The sequence below is a fragment of the Vicugna pacos genome, unplaced genomic scaffold (assembly GCF_048564905.1).
Source record: "Vicugna pacos unplaced genomic scaffold, VicPac4 scaffold_20, whole genome shotgun sequence".
Classification (NCBI taxonomy): Eukaryota; Metazoa; Chordata; class Mammalia; order Artiodactyla; family Camelidae; genus Vicugna; species Vicugna pacos.
Genome location: NW_027328741.1, coordinates 76,534,023 through 76,559,439, shown reverse-complemented (window position 1 = coordinate 76,559,439; position 25,417 = coordinate 76,534,023). Strand labels below are relative to the sequence as shown.

The following is a 25,417-nucleotide window of genomic DNA, read 5'->3' as shown; positions in this document are numbered from 1 at the left end:
ACTCTGCTCATCGCAAAGCAATGACCCAGGCCCACAGCTATAAAGGCTGGGCTTGTGTGCAGTTAGATACTCTATTATCCCCCAAGCAAGGACCTAGCTGGTCTGGTGGTCTGCTTTGTAATTCACATGTCTAAAGAATGTATCTTATTCCCCTCACCCCATGACTTACCTAAAGATACACTAAGCCTTTGTACTCATGGTGGATTCTACAATCTCTGTCTCATCCTTCTTTCCCCAAGTTCCTGCTTACTATCACACAACTGTTAATGACGTTTTCCTTTGATTATACACAATAAATATGGGAGCATTTGAGAGGCTCGTGGAGTTGGGTCCCTACGCCCTCTCTCTTTCATGACTTTTTCCACAGAGTCTTGAGTATTCATTCCCTGTACGTAAGACTTCTGCCAGCCAGAACCCACAGTTCCAGGTGAGAAGGATGCAGGCTTTATCTCTCCTACCCGAGGGAGAGAGAGTAGAAAATTGAGATCTGCTCTTCCGTGGTCCCTTCCTGCCCCAGGTCTGCTCCAGTTCACCTGCAGCCTTCTGGCCTCTGCTCACACTGCCTCTGTCCCAGGACTGACAGCAGCCTTTTCTTCCCTGGTAAACATTTCCTGTGCCTTTTAGAAGTTGGTCTCTTCTCTGCAATACAACCCTGGCAGATGTGATGGTGGTAAACGTGCTGGTGGGCAGTCACTTGGGGACTGCCAGGAGCCATGCTGATTCTCCTGAGTCTCTCATTCGGGGTTACAGAACTGTCGAGCAGCAGAGGAAGCCCTTTAACGTGAGGCCAGCTCAGCATTGCATCACTTTCATTTTATTTTTGAATTTTCAGTGGAGAAATTATTTGTAGCAAACTGTTCCAGATTTTTGGCTGCCTGCTTTCCTCACCACCATTTCCTTGTTGGCTCTGGTGCTTGTTGTAAGAACCAGGTTTCTTCTCTGGTTATTTCTAGCAGCTGGGCTTGCCGAATCCTTGATCTGCATTTGAAGCAGAATGCTTCTTCGTGATGTCAAGCTGATTTTCCTATTTCTGAATATTTCGTGTACACTCAGCAACTCTTTCAAGTGAAATGCTCTTGTCCAATTCTGTTAACCCATATTGGCCGATCTCCTGCTTTCATGCTGAGGGCAGTTTCTTCTTCCTGTAATAAAAGTTAGCAATTTGCATTTACTATTTGAAGGTTCTGGCCCTAGGTGCTTTTGTCCTTAACAGTTTTAATACAATTCACCCAGTAAAATGTGCAGCGGTTTTTACTCAAAGCCCAGAATTGTGCATCGCAGTCAATCTTAGAATATTTTCATCCCCCAACAGGAAGCCCTGTATGCACAAGCAGTCATTCCCATCTTCCTCATCCTCCCCCAGCCCCAGGCAGCCATTGTTCTCTCTCTATGGATTTGCCTGTGCTGGACATTTCATGTAAAACAAGTTATTTCATGTAAATGGAACTGTCTATTGTGACTGACTTCTTTCACACTGAGTAACTTTTTCAATGTTTTTCCAGGTTGTGGCCTGGGTCAGTACTCTATGCTTTGCTATTGCTGAATTATATTCTACTGTATATCTGGGCCCTACTGTTTACCCATTCATCAGGTGATAGTCGTTTGTGTTGTTTCTGCTTTTTGTTTGTGAAGAGTAATGGCGCCGTGAATACTCCTGTAGGAATTTTTATGTGGACATTTGTTTTCAGTTCTCTTACTTGTGTGACCAGAGAGCAGAAATGCTGGGTCATTCATAAACCAAATGTTCAACTCTCTGAGGACCTGCCAGGCTGTTTTCTAAAGTGGCCACACTGTGTTACATCCTCACCAGCAAGGGCTGCGCGCTCCGCTTCCTCTGTGTCTTCATTAGTGCTGGTTACACCTTTTTTTTTATTATAACCTATTGTAGTAAGTGTGAAGCGGTTTCTCCTAGTGGTTTTGACTTGATTTCTTTTACAGCTAATGATATTGAACATCGTTTGATTGTGCTTATTGGCCATTTGTATATTTTCTTTGAAAAATACATTTTCAGATACTTTATACACATTTTAATTGAGTTCTCTTTTTCTTGTTGAGTTGTAGGAGTTTTTTTCTTTTATTTGAAGATACAAATACTTAATCAGATAAATAATTTGAAAAAATTTTCTCCTCTCTGTTGTTTTTTCACCTTCTGGATGGTGTCCTTTGAAGCAAATTTTTAACATTTGATGAACTTCAATTTATCACTGTTTTCTTTGTTCCTTGAGCTTTTGGGGTAATATTTAAAATCTGAGGTATTTTATTTAAACTTTTATATAAAAAATAACTTAATTCTTAAGACCGTTCTAGGAGATGGGTGCTGTGGTTGTCCCCAGTCTATGGATAGGAGACTGAGGTGCAGAAAATTTCACTGAAATATCAGTGTCACAGCTACCCAGTGCTGTGGGATTTCAGACCCTCATGTTTGTCCCCAGCATTTGTGATCTTCACCACCATGCTCCACTACTGCCTGGAATCATTAATGAAAAAGTTTTCCTTTTTTGATTTCTTGATTGTTTGTTTTCTCATTGGGGAACTCACCTCTTCATTTTCCTTGCAGAGATCTGTGTAGGTTTATTTTAGATCTCATGTACTTATTTATTACACAGGCTCCAGTGATGATTGTGCCTAGTTGTTCTAATCAATTCATACTCAAGTCTTTCCTGCTCATGACACTAAAAAGAGAGTCATGATTTACATAATGCTCAAAGAAGAATGTACTTGAGTGATTTTATTTTTCTAACCAATCAAACAAATCAAATAAAAACCCGGTGTTGGAACAGATTATAAGCCCTGCAGAATAGGGTCACTGTCTTCCTTGTGTTTCATTTGATTTGTCACAGTGTCTGGATAGTGCCTTGCTGTCCAGCAGTTTTGTGAGTATACGGTGCTCGTGAATCATTGTAAGGAAAGAATTTTGACAACAGACTGTGTTGTTCATTTCACAAGGGAAAAGATCATATAGAAATACTGCTCAGATCTATTTTAAAATTAAGCTTGGTGTTTTGAGAAGGGTTCAAGAAACCATACAAAAATCTTTTTCACTAATTTTAAATCTATCTTAGACACATTATGCATACATAGCAGAGTAACTTATCAACTAGTTTTGACAAGAGGAGTGTATTATTGATTATCTATTTTAGTTGAAATATTCTACCTGGGATAAAGTAATCAGTGCCCATAAATGAACAAATATGTTTGTATTTCTATGCAACATGGGAGCAGACTTCATATGTTTCTATATAATATATATGACTGTGTGTTTTAATCTGTCTGTCAGTGTTTTTATAGTTTTTCAGCAATGTTGTAACTTTAGAATTCTTCTATGGAAATCATCCCCAATTCTAGTGCAGTTTGTACTGTGTATCCTGTCTTATGCATGGGATTCCACTGTCCCATCAGTGAGGAATTTCCTCTCCTATTGAGTTAGTAGCAGAGTTAAAGGAACTGTGATTTCTAGGCCTTTGCTCTCCATGTGTTTGCAGTTGGCTGTCAATCAAGATTTTCTCTTTCTTGAGTTTTCATTGTTCAATTAGAATTTTGGAAATAACAATTAATATGTTGCAACACTCTCCCTAGAAACTTGATGTGTTTGTGCTTTTCAGTTTCCAATTTACAAAAAATGTAAATGCACTCCTGTTTTTAAATAGTCCTTTTTCACTAGATATTTGTTTACTTCTTTATAGTCAAAATATTTTTTTCCCAATGAATGAATCGGTTTGCATGTTTTAAAAGATACTTTACTTTTTAAATTTCTTATTCTAACAGGTATATTCGTTGTACAGAATTTAGAAAATAAGGATAAACACAATTATAACTTAAAAATGGCCTCTAATCTCACCTGGAGATACAGTTGTAAGGTTTGAAATTGAGAATTACAAGTCCTCTCAAACTCTTCTTCTATTTCAAGTACGGTTTGGTTACTGAGATCCTCGAATTCTCATATGAATTGTAGCAGCAGATAGTCAGTTTCTGCAGAGGAACCCACTGGGATTGTGATCGAGTCCACGTTGAATATATGGATCGCTCTGGGGAGCACTGCCATCCCAAGAATGCTGTCATTTGATTCAGGAATGTGCGTGGTGTGTCTGTCCAGGTATTTAGGTATTCTTTAATTTTTTTCAGCATTGCATAGAGTTTACATTGGATTATTTTACTATATATTTTGCCTTTATACTGAGGACAAGTGTGCAAGGTACCGGGATCAGAAGTGTATTGGAGCTCCGCAACTTGCTGCCACCATGGACGCTGTGCTCTTGCTTCGCCCACTGTACAATGTTGCACAAAATAGGACCTAAGTAACTCTCCCTTGAAAGAATGATTATATGATTGCTGGATGATGCTTGAGAGTCCTTGTGATGATGTCTTTTTCCCAGAATTTCGCCTCTTCTTAACTATGCCCTTTCCCTTCCTTTCCTCCAGCCTGTGTTTCAGCCTGCCTGTGGCATTGATTTTCCTTGTCTGTGGACTCTTCCTTTCACTAGTTCGTGATAATGTTACATGTGAGATGTGGAAATTTGCTAGATGTCAAGAAAGAGCAAATCCATTGCATGCTAGATTTTTTAGAGTGTGTTATTGTATTATCGATTGAAATGAAATCAGGCTGACCCATTGAGCCATCCCCTGAGCTCTTTTCGCCTTCCTACAGGTGATACTGCTCTCGTTGCTGCATGTGCCCTTCCCCCAGACTTGGTTTTGGAGTTGAGTAAGTCACCATCACTGGAGCCCTCTCTTTAAATGATGACGAGAACATTTGCTCTATCTCCTTGTTTGGGGACTTCGATGAGATGAGGCAACAGGTAAAGAATGGAGCCCCACCTCATTCTGATCCCCGCTCTTTCCGTTCCTTTCTCCATGGGAAGAGTACAATTCAAAAATATAAAGATTGTGAGCTAATGAGATAGACAAGACAACCGATCATTTATTAAATACCCTTTCATGCCAGAAACAAATGTATTATACACACAAAAAGCACATAAAATACGGTAGTACTGTGGTTACAAACGTGGGTCCGAGTTCGAGTCCTGGTCTGGAGTGACAAGTCCTGTGAGATGGAGAATTGATAGGTCGGCTTAGCCTCTCTTGGACTTGTTTTCTGTCCTGCAGAGATGGGGCTCACTAGGCGTCCCTCCCCCGTAGAGGTGCTGAGGGGTGTAAAAGACACGTGTAGGCAGACCGAGCACAGCTGCTCTTTCCTCGTAAGTGCAGGATAGCATCGCTTTTGCGGTGATGGCTTTATGACCGCACCGTGTAGACTCTCAGTGCTCCAAAGGGATGCCTTGCAGATTGGAGATGGGATTCTCACTTCTGTAAATACCCAAGGATTGTGTTATTGGGCCTTGCTGATTTGACTCTATTCTTTAGAAAGTACATAATGTAGATATATTTTTCAAACATGCATGAATTTTTTCTTTTATTATTTATAGTTCTACCCTCTCATCTCTTGGTGTGACTTTTCATGGAATCCAGGAAACAGTCCTAAGCAACCTGCCTCTTCACACTTCTTTGTGGTGGTTTCCTTCCCTGACTAGAAGAGGGTTTTGCATAGGTAATTTTGATTGCTCCCCTTCTCTTGGAGACTCTCTGTTTTTCTGCCCATCTCTCACCTGTCCATCTGTCCATTTCTCTACCCACTCATTCTTCTGACTTGTTTCAATAAGCATTTCAGGCAGCTTACAGAAGAACAGATACCAAATAAACAGGTGAGAAAATGGGGCCAAGTTCATACAGTGAGGCTAGGAGTTGAGCCTGTGTGAGAGTTGCAAGCGTGAGACACACGCCTCTGCCTTGTGACTTATAAGATAGACAACATCAATGTGCCTGAAGCTCCCAGCAGACACAGGGAAACAGGGTTTGTGGGAGATGCTCATTGGCTGTGAAATAAATAAGTGGCTTAGTAGAAGCCCAGCCTTTCCAAGTATTAAGGCTTAGGAGAATATTTTAGTGTCTTCCAAAATCAGATTATTGCATCTTTTCTTTTTCAGAGTTTTATGTATATTTGGTTTACATTCTATACCTGGAAATTTCTCCAAAACTTCTGCCCACGTGAGTCCCATGTCTCGGGAATGGGGTGGTTCTGCTCATTGACGGGTGTTGGCCAGAAACGGAAAATGACAGCCTCAAAGGAGCCTGGGATTTATCAGTTATGCTTTGTCAGTGCTGTAGATTTCAGAAAATGCTTTCACCTTTTCTTTCCATCTGAGGCAGCAGCGCGCTCTCTTACCAGCATCAGGAGCTCAGGGCCACGGGATGGTGGGGGCTGACTGCACTGCCGTCAAGACAGCTGAGCTAGTCACTGCAGGTGTGGTTCTTTTACATACTGCAGTTCATGCTCTTTACTAGAATGTTTCAACAGGGAGTTAATTAACTGAGTTAATTAACATTTTATAAATATGATGCTTTGTTGAAAAGACAGTCATAGGCAGAATATAAGTTGTGATCACTTTAAAAATGGTTTCATTACTGAAATTTCAGTAGGAAAGATCCAGTTTATCTTATTTCCGCCTCTCTTTAAAAGTAACAAAGAAACAAGACAGAAAAAGCAGAGGATGATTTCTGTTCTTCCTCTCGGCTTGCAGGTGCCTTCACCTCCAGTGGCATCCATCCAGACACCAGCACTGACACTGGCCGTGCTCAGAACTGCCTCAGCCCTGAAGACACATCTGACAAATGGAAGGGGGCCGCGCCCTGTTACAGCAGGTGCTCTCACTTTGTGGGTCCTTATGTAACTGCGCGGTGTTATTCAGGATCGCCCTTTCTACACTTTGTGATGCTGCTGCGGTGTCTCCTAGTTATTTGTTTCTGTAAGTACTCGTGTAATTTTCCAATGTGTGGTACTAGACATCTAAAAATGCATTTTTCAGATGAAAAATAGTGTGTATTTAATATAAATGTCTGAAAAAAGGGTCAAAAGGATCTATCCTGGTGCCAGTACTCAGAGATAATAATTAACACATTAACATCTATTTTCTGTCCTTTTCATCAGTGTGTATTACCTCTGTCATGAAAACCAGCGAGCAATGTGTGCCTGTATACTGTGTGGAGACCTCCATTTTCCATTCAGCTTATTACACATTTTTCTACAATATTCTATCTCCCCTGGCATGATTTTTAATGACTAATATAGCATTCTGTCTTGTGGAGTCCTCGTCCATTTTACTTTGGACTTAAATAAACTTTTAAATTCCAAGTATACTTAACTGAAATTCTGAAAAGAGATCTGTTGTGGTACCGAAAGTCCCCTACTTCCCTTCCCCTTTTTTCCTGAGAGTAAAAACTGCTGACAATGTGGAGTATATATTTCATGACCTTTATGCCTATGTCATATAAATAAACACATACATACACGTATATGAGAAATCTATGTCTATGTGTGTGTATATATGCTTTATTGAAAAATAAGGCCATACTATATGTTTTCTGCAGCTCGGTTTATTCACTCAGGTATATATCACAGACGTCCTCTCCCTCTAGACTCACCCGGTCCTTTCAGATAGAGTAGAGGGTTTTCCTGATATGCAGGTTTGGTCTCTTGTGTAAGGACACCTTTCGTGGGAGAGAACTGTGGACAAGGCCTTGGACCACGCCGAAACACCGGAACTTTAGTGCCCAGAGCTCACCGTGATTTACCGCATCATTGTCTTGATGGTGGACACTTAAGTTTTCTCCATTTTCCACTGTCAGAAAGGGTGTTTGACTGGCATACTTCTTATACAAACATTCCTGTGATCTTGTATGAGTATTATTTTCGTTAAGTTTTCTGGAAATTTAGTCCTTGGATGTGACAACTACATAAATCACAGGCTCCTTTCAAGTGAATCTAGAAATTCCTTCTCCTGTGGGGCATGAAAAGATGTAGAATAACTTATGTAACCAATTCTCTATCGCTGGATATGATTTCACTTCAGCTTTTCTTCTCACCATTGTAAACAGTGCTGTGTAAATGCTCTGAAAAGTACATCTTTTTGAACTGAATTTTTCTAAATGAAACGATTCCAAAATGTGGAGTTCAGCCTGTGTGTACACACGTTTTTCAGAGTTTACATATCCATTGACATGTCATCCTCCAAAAGATCTCTCACAGTTTGTTCTCTCAAAGATGGACACTAGCTAGAATATCTTTTAAAAATATGTGCCAATATGATGAGCAAAAGTACTTTTTCATTGTTTTAATTTGCACTTGATGACCAGTGAGGTATTGAGCATTTTTCACTCATTAGCCATCTGACTTTTAAAAAGTGAATGATCTCTTTTGTCCTTTGCACACATTTAAGTGAGGCAGCTTCTTGTTGCTTTGTGACAGCTCTATGTATATTATGAACATTAACCCCTTGTCTTCATCAACATGTATCAGAGAGCTTTCCCTTGTCATTTTTTGCCTTTCATTTTGTTCAGTAGGTTCATTTTTGTTGTGGCCCAAAATAATCTTAAGATTGTAAATGTCTTCTTTTTGGGTTTTATTCCTGATATTATTCTTAGTAATACTTTCTTATAATGGTATAAATTTCTTCTGTAGGTTTTTTTAATCTCTAAGTTGGAGATGATGATGGTACTTGTTATAGTGAAGAGAAGTTGAATTAATATGAGCAAAGAATTATATTCGCTGTTATTAGTACTTTCTAATATTCACATCACATTCTGTAATTTTTCTTGCGGTCATTATGACTGGAATAGAATTTGTTTTTTCCAGGGGATTCTCTGATTGTCCCAAGACAATTATTGAATTCCTACTTTGCTTTTTAACTTGAAATCCCACCTGTAAAGAATACTTATGTACACTAGAGTCTCTTTTTGAGCTCATGGTTTATTTTTATCAATCTTACTTTCTTACACTAGCACTATATCTTACATATTGTAAACATTTATTTAATATCTGACAGTGCGATTTTTTGATTCTCTTTTCGATCCCAAATTTTCTTGGATAGTATTATGACTTTATTATTCCTGAAGAATTCTAATATAATTTTTCAAGTTAAAAAAAAAAAGAAGTGCTGTCGTGGGATTTTTTAGTACTTTTGAATTATCTTTAGGAGAACGTACATTTTTACAAAACTGCTTTCCTCCATACAAAATGTTGATGTCTCTACTTTCACACCTCTTACTTTACCCCACAGTACAGTCCTGTACTTCCTCCATGTACAACATGGGCATTGTTTTTGAGTTTATTCCAGATTATTGTTGATGTTTTTGTTAATTATTTAAGTCAGAATTTTTTGCTATTGTATATTTTAACTGTTAAAACTGACACCTAGGAAGGCAGAATCGGTTTGTAAATACTCACTTTGTAACTTCTCATTTAAAATTGTAAGTATTAAGTACTTGTTACAGAATCCTTTCTTTTCTGTTTTTAAAAATTTGTTTCCAAGATTCTCAAAATGGTCATAGCAAAGTAGTATAGGTGGGGACAGAGATGGAGAGAGGTAGTGTGGCTCATGTACAAACTGTGAGCACTTTCATGGCTGTGTTCACGATGGAAAAGCCGCTGAAGAGTCCAGGATAAAACAGGGGTGGCTTTGTATGCAGTTGAAAGCCAGCTTTCTTGCCTGGTGAAGCCTGGTGGGCGTGACAGGTAGATGATCAAGGTCGAATGGAGGTTATTGGCTGCACAGAGCGCTGTGTCTGAGAATTGGAGAATATCGCCATGGGAAATGCTTGGTGCCAGGAACAAAGCAGAGGAGCTGGGGACCCTGTGTGTTAAGGAATTTCCAGCCCTCGGAGTGGGAAGATCAGACTCTGCATTCAGATCTGAGTTTGAATTCATCCTCTTTAGTTTACTTGTCCTCTGACTTTTGTCAAGCTATATACCCTCTTTCACTTCCTGTTTTCTTATCTCTCAAAGTAGGAGAATTACAGCCTGCTGCTAGATTGTTTGATCAGGTTAAATAATTAGTGTCTATAAGATGCCACGTACAGTCACAAGCTCAGTGAGAAATGGGCTGTCACCTGTTCTTCTGCAACTCAGTGCTTGACAAGACATGTGGGAAAGCCAGTCCCTAATTTGTGTGTGATGCAAGTAGGAACAAAATTAATGTCTTGCTTTTCCCTAGCAGTATACTTACAGCTTTGCTTCATTTACTTCTTTCCTCCTTTCCTTTCCCCTTTCCCATCCTCCACCAAAAGATCCTGAGACTCTCTCAGAATAGTAGATTCAAATTACTTTAAAGGTTGGCTCATCCTCATGAAATGATAGTAACATAAAAAAAATCTGTGCACATCCCAGAATACATTGTATTTGATTTACACACACACGTGTGCACACATACACACACACACAATCAGGCTACCTTCCACTTGCAGAGGGATTAGGACCACTTTTTCTGAGTTTTCACTCACTGAGCTTGAGAACAATGTCTCTTACACAGACTTTCACCAGGCTTCGTGCATGGTGTTTTTAATTGAATTTCGGCTTTGTGGCCATAGATATAGTCTCCTAATAGAAGAGAAAAAGTGGAGACATAGATATTCCGCTGAGATATTGGTGTCATCATATTTTAGTTGGAACGGACTTAAGACAGCATAGAGTAGTAATATTATATGGGTGAGAATCCATGATGTTGTAACTTGGACAAGAACATGGACCTTCTGCCGTCTTGTCCACAAAGGTGAAGAGGCAACTGGGCAGGGGATGGTAAGGATCCTTCTTGCTTGAGTTCCATGTTCTTGCTAGTTTTCATTGCTCAGTTGCCTTTAGTTTATGTCCATGAGGCCTCTCATGGGAAGGTCACTCTGTCCTGATAGATTGAGTTTCTTATCAGCAAAAAGCTCTGGACCCACTCATATTTCCCAGAGTTTTCTGCTGACCTGCTGACACTTTATATAATTGAGACCTAAGAAACTACTGAATATAAAATCCTTATTGTTATTGTTTGCCCTCGAGTTCCATAGGAAGGGGTGCTGTCTCAGGCTGTCTAAAGCCAGATCTGAACAAAGATAGGGTGACAGGCTGTGCTGCTGGTCCTCCACAGTTGAAGGGGATTTCCAACTTAGCTTTATATTCAAGGCAGATGAGTTCAAATCTTGCCTTTACCAGTTATTATCTTTGTGAATTTGGGGAGAAACTGTACTTTTTTGTGTCCAAATTTGTTTATCTGTAAGTAAGTTCAGTATTTATTTTAAGGTTTCTGTTTTAGAATTGAATGAGCTAATACTCTCATTTATACCTAAAATACTGATCTCATGGTTCTATGCTGGTGCCTTGGTAGTTGATTACTAAGGGACTCCGCAGTGAGATTGGGGGTGGGGGACCCTGGATAATAGAGCTTATATTCCAGGATATGCTTGTAAAAGACTGGATGTGCAGTGGATTTTTAGTAAATATCTACTCCTTTCCTAATCTGCATTGATTGTGTATATATCTTTATACTAATATATGAACAATTTTTATTGCAATTTAAATATCTTTGTAGTATTTACAATATCTAGTTATAAAAATACGTGAAATAAAAAGATTTGAATTTATTTTCTTTTCAATAAGCAAAACAAAATAAAATAGAAAAGAAAAAAGTTTTGAAGGAGTAGAAATAAGTTTATTTCTGTGGAATCAATTCCTTGTAATAGGTTTTTTGTTCATGTTGTTAAAAAGCATATAAAATTGATAGGTTGTGAAATATTGGAAATGAGGAAACAGTGGAGACATACTACCTCTAAGGCAGTCAATTTGTTACCAAGTCCAAACTCGTTCTGCTTGCTGCATGACAGGCCAATTAATCGGGAGATGAGATGTTGGAGTAAGGAAAAGAGACTTTATTTGTAAAGCTGGCAGACCCAGAAAATGGCATATTGTTATCCAGTAGAACTCTCTTCCCCAGGGCAGAATTCAGTCTCCTTTTATACTAAAAAGTGGCGGGGATGTGGCTGGTTGTTGCAAACTTCTTGCTGTATGAATTGTTTGTCCTTGAAATCCTTTGTTCCTGCAGCTGTCCATGTGGGTCAAATTATGGTGCCCCTATAAAACCTCCAAAAAAAAGAAAGGTTATTCACTATTTTACAACTTGCCATCTATACATAAGTGTAGAAGAGCAAATATCCTTAAAGATCAGAGCCCGGAGAATAGACCCTCCTGGATATTTCAGGCTAAAGGCAACTTTCTTTTACAAAAGGTGCAGAGATAGCAAGTCTGAGCCTAGAAAACAAGGTACAGGATTAAAGCCAAATGAACACATCTAACATGGAGTGAAATTTGTTCTTTCTATTACAATTTCTTTTTCTCCCTCATAAATAATTTTAGTAAGAAACATGAGCAATTTTTTTATTTTTGCTTCTTAATAAAGGACTACAACTACAATTTAGTGAGCAGGGATGCTGTGCGTGCCTTGGTGTCACAGCAAACTCTTGTTGGTGGTGGTAGACCCTGCAACATGCCTGATGCCCCATGAGTGTTGGTGAGGGTCCCCCTAACCAGGGGCTCTATTCAGGAACCACCATATGCGCGTTGACCTCTGGCACCTCTTTTTAAGCTGCAGGAAATTTTTTCAGATTCTATGATAGAAAAATCACTCCAGCTAGGGATAATCAGGGAATAAAGGAAGAGGAAAAGGGCTTGAAGTAGAGTAGAAGAGAAAGACAGAAGCTCAGGGAGCCTGGGGGCTTGGCAGCGCTGCCTCGGGAGAGAGAGGAGCAGAGGTGTGGATGGGACCGGCTACGGAACCAGCTCCTGCAGCTTTCCCTGCACCCAAGCCACACAGCTTTTAATAGGGCCCAGGACTCTCTCCTGGCTGGATGTCACCCTGGGCAGAACCTTGAGAATCGAAGGTAAGGGGTGGGCAGCACTCACCTAGGGGGTCACTGAGGACTTTGGTCAAGTCCACATTGACTTTTCCAGTCATGTGCCTTCACCTGTTCTTTATCTCAGGATCTGAGAAGCAGGAGCAAGGAACTCAGAGAGAGATCCAGGAAGATATCTGACTGTGTTAAGAGACGACAGTCACAGTGACACTGGGAGCGAAGACACTTGCAGCAAAGTAAAATAACTTCACAACTATTGCATCAGAGCTGCATGTGTGAGAGAGCCTAAGCCTGTCTCAGAGTGCAGGGGACAAGCGGAATGGAATGGTAAAATTAACACTGACAATTGAAATTTTGTTAAATAGCCTGCTACTTTTAATTTTATCACTTCAATGTATGCAGGTGTATTTCTATGAGCATTTATAGGTTCACACAACACCACCAGCCCCTCTTGCCCCCATGGGGGATGGGATTTCTCAAGCACAGTGCCCCTCCTGCTTGCTTGGGCCACGCTGCGGGTCCTCACCTGGGGCCAGACTTCTACAGTACACTGAGTCCCCGAGGCACGGCCTGGGATACATGACAGGAACAACTGTGCTCTTGGCTGAGGGCCTCCATTTCCCCCTGCAGTGTAAGAATGCCGGTGACTCAGTTAGAAGCATGCATCCAAGCCGTCCTTCCGTGTCATCACCATCTAGAAGCGGTGCCTGAATCTTCTGAATTTCTGCAGAATGTGGTTTACAATCACCTTGAACAAGTGAGTGTGTGTCCTCTTTCAAGTGGAGGAGTTACTGCCGTTTTCCTGGAACTTACTCACCACTAGTCCATCTGATTTTTCTGTGCTAGGATTCAGTATGGCCTGCTAATAACTCTGCAGTCAGATCTAGAAACCCTGATGAAGAGGATTATTTATTTTCTTTCTTTATATGATAGTATTTTACTTTCAAATTTCTGAGTTTTCAGTTCTTGGAGGAATTTTTTCGGGGGTTGGAGAAACAACTTTGCTCTTACCATCTTTGTGACCTGTTGCTATATGCGTCTCACCTGTCTTCTGTCACATGTGAGGCGGTACTATTTTTGACCCTGTCCGGGTTGTTCCTATTTTAAAACATAAAATCTGTAAAAGTACAGTCCCTTTTACTCCGAAGACATTCCACAAATACTCCTTTAATCTGGGTATGGTTTTAAGAAGACACAATAATTAGAATATATTCTTGCAGGTTGCCAGTGCAAAATCCCCAAATTAATAGTCGAGCTCAACATCTAAAATCTTTCTAATCTACCATGGATTTGTATGGATAAGTGAAGTAGTTTGCTAAGAACTCAATCCTCCCAAGCTGATGCTCTGCCAGATGGTGGAGCCGAGGGACGAGGGTGTGTCCTGCCCTTCCTGAGCTGACAGTTTCATGGCAAAGACCTTCACCAGGTGAAGAAATTGAAGTTTCTTCTAAGAACAGTGGGTCTGAAATGAGTCCAAAAGCGTGGGAGAGACACAATCACATTTGTCTCAAGTAGGGGAGAGTGGCTGTGGGGCCACTTGGGAGACTCATGAGTCCAGGTGGGCAGTGTTGTTGGCTTCCACTTGAGCGGTGGGACGGTCAGTGGGTAAAAGCGAACAGATTGAAGGCATGTTTAGATGGTAAAGAGGAAAGGATCAATGATTTCTGTGAAGGTAGGATGGAGTAAGGCCCAGGTTTCTGGGTGGATTAATGAGTTAAATAATGGTCCTGCTGTGTTCTGAGGAGGGAAAGCTGCAGAGGGAGTTCTGGGGGAAAACTGATGAGTTCAGCTGTGGGTAAAGTGAAAGGCTGTTAGATGTGTGGTCTGGGAGCTCTGGTGAGAGCCAGTAGTGAGTAGGGGGCGGGGAGAGAGACTTTCAAATCATTTTGTCTTGTGAAAATACATACAAGAATGAGTAATGACACAACCCCTGTATATTCTGGATTTAAAACCCAGTAACATTTTGCTATATTGACTGCAGGGGTTCTTAATTTTTTAATAGAAATAAAATAAATAGAAACAAAATAGTGGAGTTAATGAATATCTTAGAGTTGATGTGTGTCCTTGTATGTATTTTCATACCTCATCTGTTTATAAACATAATCTACAAAAAGTTAACTTGCTTAGCATTAGAGTTAAACAGAGGGACGTGACACACTCTGTTGGTGGCTCAAGGTGATTTCTTGGGCAAATTATGTAGCCTCTCTGTGCCTTAGTTGCATCTTCTGTGACTGCCCCCGTGTCCCTCATCACAGCTGATTTCCTAGACTAGATGTTGGGAGGGAGGCTGCTGAAGGGAGTAAGAGGTGGCAACTGCTAGGGTCACTGAAGAGAGAGACAAAAACAGATTAAAGCCGAGAAACTGAGTGCTAATACCCTCAAAGGAGAAAGAATCCCTTAGTTTTTTGAGCCACTTAGCCTAAGAGAAAGAAAATCATGTGGATCCAAAGCTCTTGAGCATATGAGTATTGTGGGTGGGAGGGTGTCATCAGAAAAGGGTTGAGAAAAGGCCTTTTGGTTTCCCTTTACGTTTCCAGTAAGGATGAGGTGCAGAAGAAAAACCACCCGTTTCTCTGTAGAAGGTGCTGTTTTGTGCGAAACTGACCGAAGGTTGGAAACCATTCATCAGTGGTGCTGGCAAAAGAAGAGACTTCTGGATTGGGTGGGGCACTTGCTGTGACTTCCAGGTGACCTGCTGGCTGGGGGCTGTGAGGCGGGCAGTAGGTTTGCAGTGTGACCTGGGTATAATCCCTGGCAATGAGGCTGCTGATCTGACTAGCAGAGCTGGGCAGACACCGTCCTAACGGGGCTGCTCGGGATGAGGCCTGGGACACCTGCCATGCTGAGGGCGAGAGGAGAGCTCCCCTGAGGTTGTGTCCCTGTGAAGATTAGAAACGTCCTCCTGCAGGGGAGGAAGAGCCTCTGAGCAGCGGGCCGGATGCACAGGCAAGACCAGCCTGAGCATTTCAGGAAGCCGGAATTCATACAGGCCCGAACAGCCTTGTTCCTGAGAAACTGGAGGGAAAAGATGCTGCAAATGCAGGCTAAGTTCAGACACTATTGTGTGTCATGAGTGATAGGAAAAGACTGTTCAGGCAGCCACGAGAGAACCCTGTGGTTGTCCCAGTTGGGCGTCACACAGGAGGGAGGAGCAGAGTTATATACTTTGCCACTTATTAGCTGTGTGACTTTGAGCAATATCACCCCACTTCTCTCTATATATATCTACATCTGTAAAGAGACACAGTGACAAGCTCGTGTCATCAGAATGCTTTGTTTAGCTCTGATCCCCTTTGTCCAGTCCTGTCAGTGCTGCCCTGCAAGGTTCTGCAGCGGCTGCTCTTGCCCTGTGATGGGAGGGCATAAAAGGGCATTGTAGCACCCGAGGGCAGAAAGGGGTTGCTTTAAAAGCAGACATGTAGCCTCCTGCACCTGCAGACCTGCAGGCAGTTTGGTTCATGGTCGTGGAGAGGACTTTGGAGACCTTAGCATCGTCTTAAGACTTGTTTTCCCTTGGGGACCTGATTTGCCTTTGCAGATTAATGTTGAAGATTTGGGCTTCTGGCAAAGCTGTTTTCAGAGATGTGTATATACGTAAAATATCATATAAAATAAAATGATTTATTTAACGTGTGCGACTTTGCAGCTGTTGGGAAGAGCTGTGTTGGCCTGGTCTCCACGGAGGACACCAAGGGTCAGCAGAGCGTGCGGGAGGGAAGGCAGCCTGCAGTGCTTCTGCGGGGGGTTCTCCCCAGCATGGTGCTCTGCTGAGTTGACTCTTCTCTGAGTTTGGTTGCCAGAGGAGCAGACAGCAAAGTAATGAGTTCTAGAGGGATTGTATAATGACAGGAAGAAATAGGAACCTGGAGATTTTCTGGACTAAAACACGCTTTTGGTTCCTGATTCAGTGTGTTCCATTACAGAATTGATGAGTTGTGTCTATTCTGGGACTTCATTGAAATAAACGTTCAGCCTAAATGTTAAGGGATTTGGTTTATTTGGCTGGAGGACTCGAGCCGGGATGACAGCCTCTCAGATCACTCTGAGGGTCTGCTCCCAAGAGGTAGGGGAGGAGCTAGGATAAATAGAATCTTTACAACAAAGATCAGGTAATTGGAACAATAAAATATTGCTTGTTATCTAAAGAAAACCAGATATCTCAAGTTCAAGTATTTAGTGGTTTTCTATGTATGGTGGGAAGCAAACATTTCGGTCATTGAATTCATTCCTTTGGCAAGCCCCTGGCTATCTAGGGCCAGTATCCTGTCCTTTCTTACTCTGAGTCTGCTCAGAGGGCACCACTGTGAGTGGCTGAGAGGCCGGGCTGTAGGCATGTACTCGCTGGGGGTTGGCAGCAGCCGCTGATGACTCGGATTCAGCATTCTTTGTTTACTGTCATGGTTGCAGTATTTTCATGCACATTGTAGTATTTTCATTCACAGTGTTCCCCCTTGGTCCTAAATTCGACCAATATTTTGAGAGACATTTCATGACCAATTTTGTCCCACGTTGCTAGGATGGCTCATTCCTAGTTCAGGTGAAGAATCTTCTGAGTTGCCATTCAAGGTGTTAGTTTTTTTTATCAGGCCCTGTTGATACTAAAAGTTCTCTGGATCACCTGTCTTACTACTCTATTATGATCCAGGAAGTGTTTAACCTTCTTTGCTCATTCCCATACCTAGAATCACACTATTATATTTATTTTATTCAGGGTTATAAATTTTATCTGTTTCTTCAAGATGTTTAGCCATCATCAATCTTGTGGGCCTAGTTACACATTGGGAAATGTAACAGACAACAATTTTATAAAATAGACAGGATATAAGTAATACAGCTAGTAACGTTAATAAAGTCACGAGTAAGAATTTAATAGTCGAGAAGTTGTATTTTTGGGTTAAAATTTTGCTTGTGTTTCTGAGTTTGATCCTATGAGAAAGTTCATATTTATGGTCAGGGTCAGAGCAGGTTTTAATTGGCCAGTTGAAATCTCCCACCTTGTAAGATCAACAGTGGCCTAAACAGAACTATAATATCTTTTTAGAATAATGTTTCTGAGGGCTACCTAGTTAGAGCCTTGGAGTAGGGAAACCCACCAAGGTAACACAGAAGTACTAGACATAGGTAATTTATCATAAACTTAACAATTGGAGTAGTTCATAATCAAAGGTTGGAGAAATTATCAAAGTAAATGGTATACAGTCCTGGTCCGGTGTCTTGGGTCAGCAGTCTAGCTCAGATGTCGTCTTCTTCTCATCCTGGTCTGGTAGCTTTTTCTCCATTTGGGCATTGTTTTAAGGTGAGCAGCTCTCTATAGGCCAGTGCACTGCAGGGGCTGTTTCAGATAGGAAATGAATCCGAGACTCCGTTTCCTTCAGCTTTGGTGTGTATGGTCTAGTTAAGAGTATCTGAAAAAGGGTCTTTCCATTCAGGTTGGAGACAGTTCTTTAAGTCATGCCTGTTGCAGTATGTATAATCCCCTGGCTGCAGGTCATGGGGCATTGGAATTTTACCCAAGGATAGATTACTGAGCTTCAGAATCAAACCTAGAGTATTCTTTTCATAATTCAATTAAACTGTACAGCAGTGTGACATAACAGCAAGGAATGATCTGGGAAGTGTCTTAGTAAATATGGACCTCAATTAACAAAACTAGAATTTAATATCGACTAAAATATAATTTTTTTCTCTCTAAAGTTACCCTCAGTTTTCTCAAATATAGCCAAATCAAGATTAATTTCTTTACAAATTAAATCTGATTATTTGATCATATAGGCATTTTAAATTGACTGTGTTGGAAGTTTTAATACGGAGTCTCAGGGTAGAATGATAATAAGGTTTTCTAAGGCCAAGAAAGCCACGTCAAGGCTTTTCATGGATTTTTGCCTTACAGATTTAGGTAAATTCTTTTCTCTTTAAAATCCTTAAAATACCTTTATACTCCTATATCTCTTAGGAGATGATCTCCCTAATTTGTCTGATAGAGCCACTGGGGACCTAAGTATTTTTAGTCTTTTGAGGGATCAGATAGAGAGAAAAGATAACTGTTCCAAGTCTGTATACATAGTTATAATTTATCAAATTGCTGTGAACCATAACTAGCTTAAGGAGAAGAGATTCTTTACGTCTGGGAAACAGGTTAAAAGGCAGTAGTATTTCAAACAATATCAAAAATTATAACCATATTCAGCTGGTTAATCAGTCCCATGTAACTAATTCTTTTAATGAGAGTTTTCATTAGAACTTTAAAATGTCTTACCCAGTTTAGTTCAGTGCTGTAGTTTGAAATTTATTAGAAATCAGTAAATCTCCTTGAAGAGAAAGCATTTTGCAAAACCATCAGAAGAAAACAATTAACTGTCTATAAATGACAAAAGATTTAAAAGCATGGTTAAACACCGTTACACTATAATCAATAAAGAAACCTGTTCACTATACCCATAATTATCACTGGTAACATTTCAGATAAACCAGAATTTTAGGGAGTCCATATAATTTCTACAATACCTATATTAATAATATTTCTCATTCAATATAACCTTAGAAGTTTTATGATTCATTTGACAATTCCATGTTATTTAAAATGCCAAATGAAACTTTATAGTTAAAAATCTCTCTTTGGGATGTTTCAGGGGCCTTCTGTAGCATCCCAAACTTAACTGGAGATTAAAAGAATTTTAATTAATTAAATTAATTTTTATTTAATTAATTAGAATTTTATATTTGGGGAGCTTTTTGAAAGATTTCAGAACACTTGATCAGATAAACATATAGATCACTGTAATGTAGTACTAATTCATTAACAAGAAAATATGTCAAATGTAAAGGCAGAACAGATCAGCTAAGTGGTATAAGAAGTTTTACAATCTGTTACTGAAGGTGGATTAATATTTTAAGAAAATTTTTTCCTCTTAACAGAGAGAAAACCAAATCTAATCTTGTTCCAGCTAACTTCTAAGATTCATTTACGTTGCCCAATTTGATTCTAAACTTAGCCAATTCTGACCACGTACAAAACTTTCCTCAGGGTTCCTTTTCCACAAGCCTTCCACAGCTTTCTATACTTATATTAGTGTGTCCCTTATTTTGTCTTCCATTCAGAGGTAACCAGCTTCAGGAGAAAGTCACTATTTTTCATTAACAAAGTATTATTCCATTCTTACATCTTCCTTTACGCATTTATATTACTTTCCTAGGATACTGAGATCATTCCCTTACTAATAGAGACTATTTCTGTGTGACACAAACCATTTATTAATATTTCTAAACACCTTTAGTTTCACTGTAAGAGGAAGTTAAATGTTAAGTAATTCATATTTCAATCATTTTATCTGAAAATGGCATAGATATTTAATAAAATCTTGTCATTTAACTTAATTTAGCACAACTCTAGAATTTAAAGATATCAAACATTTAGAGATTATTTTAAGCATACATTTTAAAAATATATTTTAAATATTTACCCAAAGCTCTCATCTCATTTGCATTTAATTTACTTAAAATTTTACCACAGCACATTACTGTTATTTTTTTTTTGACAAATCTGCAACAGACATAACAGGATCTTGTTTGACTTTCATTAAACCTAGGTACAGTAAAGGTATTATAGTTAAGATGGATGATTTTAAAGATGTCTATATTTATTAGAACATACTTAAACTAAACAATATCAAATATTACCTTAATATTGAATATTTTCCAATTCACATGACACTGAAAGTCAATTTGTTAAGTTTTTATTTTAAAAATACTTAATTTTTAAGCTCTTATATTTTTACATCAATTAAGCAGAGCTCTTTGACTTCGAAATTTTTTTTTTTTAGCAGTAGAAATATCTCACTTCTATAATCTGTATGCAGGCTTATAAACAGACAAAAGCTAGAGATCTCATAGCTTCACTTTAAAACTTACTTATATTTATAATAATAGTTGGAGTAAGCTGAATTTGCTTTCTCAAATCACTAAGGCTTACTATTTATGAAACAGATAATTAAGATTTCCTCACAAAGTCTGAAGGACCCGTCAGAGTTCTGAGTTCTAAAATGCCAAAAATTTCATGGCCTCAAGTTTTATTTCGTTGAGCTAATTAGGCTCAGTCCTAGGTCACTGTTTGTTGTATTTATATTTCTGATCTGCAAGACAAAGACACTCTCTTACAGGTCCCCAGATAACTGCTCTGTCACACAGACCCAATTTTATCTCCTTAATTGGCATTTTTGTATCAGTGAGAAGAGCTGTAAACAAAGAATTCCATGTTTTAAAACTAAGGTTTTCTTTATTTTGTCTTCCAAAGCTTGCATAAGACATTTATTAAGGTCTCTTTTCCTTGAGTTATAAGTTAAACCCAGGGTAAACCTATATTTTTTTTTTTAGCTACTCAAATTACTTTTTAGATTTACGTTATATTGGACGTCTCAAGTAACTATATTGGTTTCCTTTAATTTGTTCAATTAATATTTTCAGAGGGACAGACATGTGCCCAGCCTTATAATACCAAGAAGGGGAAGCGTTTTTCCACTGAAACATATCTATCCCACAACATAAGCAAAAGGATTGTATAAAGACCATCTAAATATACCAATTTCACAAACTTTTATCTCAATTTTATTAAATCTTATACCTTTAATTTTTATATTTATTAAGTTTAATCAATAATTCTTATTTCTAGAAGGAGTGACAGAAACCTTTTTTTTGTGGGTGTACATTGTATATAATTTTATAGAAGTCTCTAGGATGCCCAAGTTTCAGCCAAAGAGCTTAGGCCCTTCTCGATTTTTAATTTCATTAATTGGTCTGTTGTCCCAATCCTTGATCAAGTATTTCAGTCTACATATAAATATATTTTAAACTGTGGTAAATAAAACGGACTTGTTTGAACTTTAATGTTGGGGGGGAGTAGGTGAACTCTTTGGCCCTTTTTTTTTAACTTTACGTAGTGTAGTATCAAAACCCTGTATGTAAATCCAAAAATGTCCATTTTATTTATCTCATTCAAAATAACCATATAAAAATATTTATCCTTTTGGGATAAGCCACTTATCTGTTTTTTTGACATTTTTACAATCCTTTTTCCAGTTATTCAACCTAATTAACATTAACTATACAAAGTTTTTATTAGCATCTCTAGAAACATTTATCAGAAAGGAAAAACAAAAATGTAGCTTTTCAAACCAGTTATATTTTTATATCTGAGTTCTTAGGTTAACCATTAGATATATTTTTCTGCATTTAAACTTTATTTTAATAGGTACCAATAAAACAGCCGTTTATAATGAGATCTCTTTAAACTTTCACCAATTAAAAAGTTTTTCCAAATTAAAAAATCCATCATATGGCCATCAATTTATATATATATATAAATATATATATATATATATATATATATATATATATATTTATATATATATATATATATATAGTGATTTTAAACCAATAAGATGAAGAGGCCCTTCCACATGAGAGTCGGGGTGTTGCCTAAATAAAATTCAAAGGTTTACTCTCCAAAAGCTTAAAGCCTTCGTGGTCCAGGGTGATGCAACAAAGTTTAAGATGGCAAAATATCTGAAAATTGGTACAATCAAAGAATTGCTTAGAATCCCAATTTATTTGCGTGGCCACCATATGTACACAATACTTGAACCTTTTGTATGGCAGAGTCCAAGGTTTCCTTTAAAAACTAAACTAAACATATATATACTTACATGCACACACTTAAAACATCCAGAGAAAGATAAAACGTTTACATTTCAAGGACACAGGAAGAGAAATCCAAGTTCCCACTAAAGGGGATTTTGTTTTTATAAGTTCAGAATGCCAAAAAATGTTTTTATCAGGCCTGGTTATTTCCAGAGTGAGTTTTTTTTTTTCTTATTCCCAATTAATGTTGTAAGTTTTGTATGTACATAAATCTGGCTGGGGTTTTACTTGGAGACTGGCAATCTGTCATTTCTTTTTCTTTTCTTTTCTGTTCTTTATTTTTTTTTTTTTTGAAAGTTCTATTCCCCATTGTAAGGTCGGGTTCTCAGAATAAATTTGCTAGTAAGATTTCCCACAGGGACAACTCTGTGGCATGAAGTCTTTGTGTCTACCACTCCTGGAAGATTCCCTGTCACCCGAGAATGCTGTTACCAGCCAGGAGGATGGTCCAAAATTTGGAGTTGAAAGTTTCCTCATAAGAGTTTTACTTTTATCCTGAAAAATTCAATGGAGGTAACCAAATTGAGGAAAACATTAGACCAGCCTCTTACCTAACCACTCAGTCCTGAACCCAGTGTCTTTCAACTTGGACCCACTCGGGATGTCTCCACTGGGTGGGTAATTCACCTCAGTTTCTTTCAACTGGAGGGCCACGTACCCGGATACACCGCCAGATAAAACTTAGGATCATCAACCAATATGTGAGATCTGAGAACCAGGAGAGACTCAGCCAAATTCATCTGGACCCCCCGAGGAGGCGGATAAGCACAAAGGGCCACTGCTGGTACCAAGGCTCCGGTTACTTGGAGAGTTCAGGTGGAGAGAAATCTGCTGTGGTGCTTCATGGTGTCCAAAACTGTTGACTGAAATAAACGTGCAGCCTAAAAGTTAAGAGTTATGTTTTATTTGGCGGGAGGACTCGAGCCAGGATGACCGTCTCTCAGAACTCTCTGAGGGACTGCTCCCAAGAGGTTGAGGAAGAGCTAGGATATATAGGAGCTTTACAACAAAGACCAGGTTGTTGGAACAATAAAAGATTACTTGTTATCTAAAGAAAGCCAGGTATCTCAAGTTCAAGAATTTAGTGATTTTGTATGAATGGGAGGAAGCAAATATTAGGACTCACTGAATTCATTTTTTAGACAAGCACCTAGCTATCTCGGGCCAGTAGCCCGTTCTTTCTTATTCTGAGTCTGCTCAGAGGGCACCATTGTGAGTTGCTGCAGTGGCTGGGCTGCAGGCCTGTCCTCGCCGGGGAGTGGCAGAAGCCTTTAATGACTTGGTATCAGTATTCTTTGTTTACTGACATGGTTGCAGTATTCTCATTCACATTGTAGTATTTTCGTTCACAGACCGAATATGGATAATCTGCAAACTTGGAAAGCAACCGAGATGGAATTACTGCAGATACCTTCTGCTTTAATAAGCCGTGTGCAAACATAAACATGGAGGAAGCATACACTTGGATTTGGAGGTGTAGGAAAGGGATCCTGCACATTTCAGGAGAACGCAATGCAGAATTCCTTAAGTCCAACTTTCTTTACTGTAGTGGTTTCTGAGAACAGTTTATGGTAATTAAACAACATTGACAAACGGTGGCACACATTGCTTTTAAGAGATGGCCGGCTGCAAACTTTTATATTGGACAGGTGGAATTCATAGGCAAGTGGTCAGGTGGATGGGAGAGAGATGGAGCCAAGGCCTGGGCCCAGATTCCGGTTTAAATTGCCATTTCTTCACCATAGGGCCTTGGAATAGAATGCATACTCTCAACCTGTTGGTGAATCTGTGAAATGGGCATGATAATATTCATTTCTTCCTGGGATTGTTGTAAGATCTAAAGAGTATTATAGCACACATGAAGCATTTAACACCCTGGCACTTAGCAGTGTTCACTGTGTGGGGCCGCCCCGCTTAGCGTGCGTCAGAGCCGTAAAGGCAGCATTTGTCTGTTGAGGATGCACTTGAAGCCCCTTGGCTAGGTTGTGAATTTGTTGATTTCCTTTAATACTTGTAACTCTGTGTGACATGGGCAGTTATTTTCATGGACAGATGAGGAATCTCAGGGTAAAGAAGACTGTGTAATTTGCCCAAAGTCAGACCATAATTTTGGGTGCAGGGGCCTCAGTTCAGCATGGGCCCCTGGGCCTTCTGCTCTCTCCGTTCAGCACCAGAGCCAGATATGGAGTTGGCTGTTTCCCTGCCCAGAATATCCGGCAGGACCCAAGACACACCTGGCCCTGTGCTGCTTGAGCAAAAACTCCGGAGGAGAGGGAGTTACAAAAGGGATAAACATAAAAACATACGACAGCAAACTGTGATCAGCTCTGAGAAGGAAAGGAACACGTCTCGCCGTGCAGAGCTGGGAGCTTTCCCGTCTGGGCTGCTCTGGGGGTGTTCATCTCAGCTAAACAAGTTCTGCTGTTGCAGCAAGGCAGGAAGGCAGGGCGCGTGTGGGCAGGTAGACAGGGCCTCATTGATCGTACTCATTCCCCATTAAGCGGCAGCTTTCACGGGCACTTACCTAGTAAACATTGGCCATAATCTTCACGCAATTTTCTTGGTAGTTTTATTGACCCCAGCTTTGAGATGAGGTCATTGAAGCTGGGGAGTTTGCTGCATGCCCGTGATTACCTTGCAAATACCCCCACTGGTCTTTCAACCTAGACTGGTGTGGCTGTCATGCCCCATCCCTGTGAATGGCATCGTGTAGCTTCTCCCAAGTGGCCCAAATGACTGACATTGATATGCTTAATTCGTAGGAAATGGTATGTGGCAATAAGAGAATAAGGTAGTAAGAAATTGTTTGGAAAACAAGAAAAAAACCTATTCTTCCCCAGCTGGGGGAGCGTAACCTGTATCACCCACCCTAATCACTGCCTGTCACCTCCTCCCTGAGGATTCTGTGTTCAGAAGCCACTCTGAGCCTTGGGAGAACATTTTTCCTCATGACATTTTTGACTAGGACCTGCAACATCTCTGTCCCTGGTTAACACTCTCTTCA

The 25,417-nt window shown here is 39.7% G+C and overlaps 1 protein-coding gene and 2 long non-coding RNA genes across 3 annotated transcripts in view; 2 read left to right on the top strand and 1 right to left on the bottom strand.

Moving 5' to 3' along the window:
* Positions 1–7,347, bottom strand: part of LOC140694045 (uncharacterized) — a 64,332-nt gene extending 56,985 nt beyond the window's left edge. The window contains exon 1 of the long non-coding RNA XR_012069789.1: positions 7,275–7,347. This is a non-coding gene — a long non-coding RNA (uncharacterized lncRNA). The remainder of the gene's footprint in view (positions 1–7,274) is intronic.
* LOC140694022 (trafficking protein particle complex subunit 9-like) overlaps positions 1–25,417 on the top strand; it is a 92,389-nt gene that overhangs the window by 23,004 nt on the left and 43,968 nt on the right. The window lies entirely within an intron of this gene.
* Positions 3,831–7,237, top strand: LOC140694032 (uncharacterized). Its single transcript, XR_012069774.1, has 7 exons — positions 3,831–4,093; positions 4,646–4,702; positions 5,424–5,545; positions 5,982–6,042; positions 6,201–6,298; positions 6,576–6,800; positions 6,983–7,237. It is a non-coding gene; the product is annotated as an uncharacterized lncRNA (long non-coding RNA).